This window comes from Berghia stephanieae, chromosome 2 (assembly GCF_034508935.2).
Source record: "Berghia stephanieae isolate SIO BIC M18660-M18661 chromosome 2, UCSD_Bste_1.3, whole genome shotgun sequence".
Taxonomy (NCBI): Eukaryota; Metazoa; Mollusca; class Gastropoda; order Nudibranchia; family Aeolidiidae; genus Berghia; species Berghia stephanieae.
This window is the reverse complement of record NC_088361.1, coordinates 62695763-62698560: the sequence shown is the minus strand read 5'-3', so window position 1 is coordinate 62698560 and position 2798 is coordinate 62695763.

Genomic DNA, 2798 nt, shown 5'->3' with positions numbered 1-2798 from the left:
AGTAGACAAATAGGAGTCAGATAGTTTCTCCATAGACCAAAGTTATCTGGTGCCACTTTTTACCCTGTTATAGTCGGGTTAAAGTTCCTGACAACTCGACAGATAGTAAGAAATGTTTTAAAGTTAAAAAAAAAAAATTGGTAGTAGAAGTAGTGGTAGATTATTGGCACGTTATATAGGGATAGGTAGGTTCGGGATGTAAGTATTAATCCCCGCAAAAGCAGAAATACTTTAATATAAATCAACAGAATTGCCTCGCACAATAACACGTTAACACATAATAAGCCAAAAGAATAAAAGTACATTTTTAAAAAAATTAATTAAAGTTAGGCTATGGGTAGTTAATTTCATACCTTATCGTAGGCTACTCAATGGGGTTCTTATCTGTTTGGTGTGACTGGTGGCGGCGTTAAGGTTTCTTCTACCTGGTTAGTTCCTGGAGGAGACTTTTCCATTCCAGTTGTCTCAGTGGATCGCTTGTTAGATTCAACTCTGGATCAACTTGTAACTCGGTACCCCGATGGATGTTTAGTCGGAACCTCGATGGATGTTTGGTCGGTACCCCGATGGATGTTTGGTCGGTACCCCGATCTGTAAAAATACCGGAGCAAATCTGTGAGTAGTTGCAACATTTTTATATTCCTTATGAGTAGTGATGTCGTGAACGATTTCAATTAATACCCTTGACATCACCACTGATCTAAATTTTGTTATTCATGTTCTTTAATATAATTAAAGAGATACATGAAGGTTAGTGGGATGGGGAAAGAACAGTTGTAAATGTAATTCGCGTAATGTAATTCATTAATTTGGAAGGCATACATACATATACAATAATATACACATATATAGATAAAGAGAGTGAATTAAAAATTTTGTTATAATAACATGGATTATCAATTTCTGTTAATACATGAGTTATCGATTTCTGTTGTTTTATAGGTTGTGTCAACTTACCGCCAGGCGAAACACAATATTAATTATTATTACTACACATACTAGTTTTAAATGACATGAATTAATAATAATACAATGTTAGTTCACCACTATAAGATTTATATATATTTATTCCATACCCCTGTTCACAATATGGTTCCCGCTAAGTTGAATTTCGAGTTTCCACTATTGGATATTGGTGAAAGGAATGGTGAAATGGGAGAGACCGATATAGCCGGGTCTTTGTTTATATAGAAATATCACTGGAGTTAGTGAATCTCAGAAACCAATGATGTTCCAGGATTCGTCAGTGCCAGGATTTGACTGGTGATTTTCTCGAGACCAATCATATTCTGCGTACGTCATCGCGCCTGCGTCAGGTAATCTTGTGTAATCTTAAGATACTGTTATTATGCCTTTTGACCACGGGCGGTCGATTCCATATATGGATCTCCCGCCTGACTGCTGGACGTTAATTTATGCAGTGTCATACTTGTAATTATAGCAGATGGCCTTGTGATTGTTGTGGTGGTTAGGATGATGGTTCGGATGATGGTGGTGACGATGGTGATGACGGTTGTGACGACGACGATAATTATGATTATGATAATGATGATGGTGATGGCGTTAATGTTGTTGTCGTCGTCGTCGTCGTCGTCGTCGTCGTCGCCGTTGTTGTTGTTGTTGTTGTTGTTGATGATGATGATGATGATGATGATGATGATGATGATGATGATGATGATGATGATGCCAGCACACAATATTTATAAATATCATCTTCATCTCCTCCTCTTCCTTCTCCTCCTCCTCGTGCAAAATGACGTTGTAAGGAGGAATGTGCATCGGTTGCGATACTTCATTCTTTATTTATAAGTATCATATTACCAACTATGGTGGTTTGGTCTAGACCACCTAATGTTAATTTAAGAAGTTACTGGGTTTGATATTCCCTCTCCTCTATCCTTTTCCAACGCATCCCCATCATTTGTCTGATTCCTTTATTTCGGCCGATCTAGCAACGAACTACAATATCATATTTACATAGGTTAGTAGAGATCTGCCCACCCTGATGACATTTAACTTATTCATTCTTTTGTTATTGAGACACTATTGTGCCAAGGAAAAAATGACTCAATTTGTTTTACAACACCGTTTCTTAGTGTGATAACATATGTTAGTTTGAATTTACAAAACTGTGCAAAATGACCCATAGAAAATGCTAAAGAGATGCAAATGAATTTTCAAGACTCACTAGATATGACATAACCAATTGATTAATTTAAACAATAATACAACAATAATGAATAGATGAATAAGTTAATAATTACTGATATTGATACCAGACTGTGATTTTTTCTAAAGACATATTTTGCGTAATAGTATCAATACAAGCTAAGCGATATTTAATATTATTAAGTTATATAAGTACAAAATGGAAAAAGTCGGGCAAAATAGAATTCTTTCCGATCGGAAGTCGGAAGGTCCTGGGTTCGAGCCTCGCTCGGCGCATAGTTGATTCATTGGAAAATGCTCTTTACTCACATTCTCTCAGCGTACTCATGTGTAAAATGAGCATCTGGCCGTTAACAGGGTTGTTTCTGTCCGAAAAAAATGCAATATCGCATAACAGGCGTCATGTCACGTCCTACATGTTGCTATTGGCCAGGGACCCCTTGCATATTGGATATTGCGCTATATTAAAGCTCAAACAACATAGAGTTGAAGACCAGAATGAAACTAGTGGAAGCATATGCGTAATAACCTTTTATACGGTTGTGAAACACAGACGCTTGACAAAGAATGAACGAGAAGGTTGGATGCATTTGAGATGTGAATGGAAGAATGTTGCGAGGTTACCATGT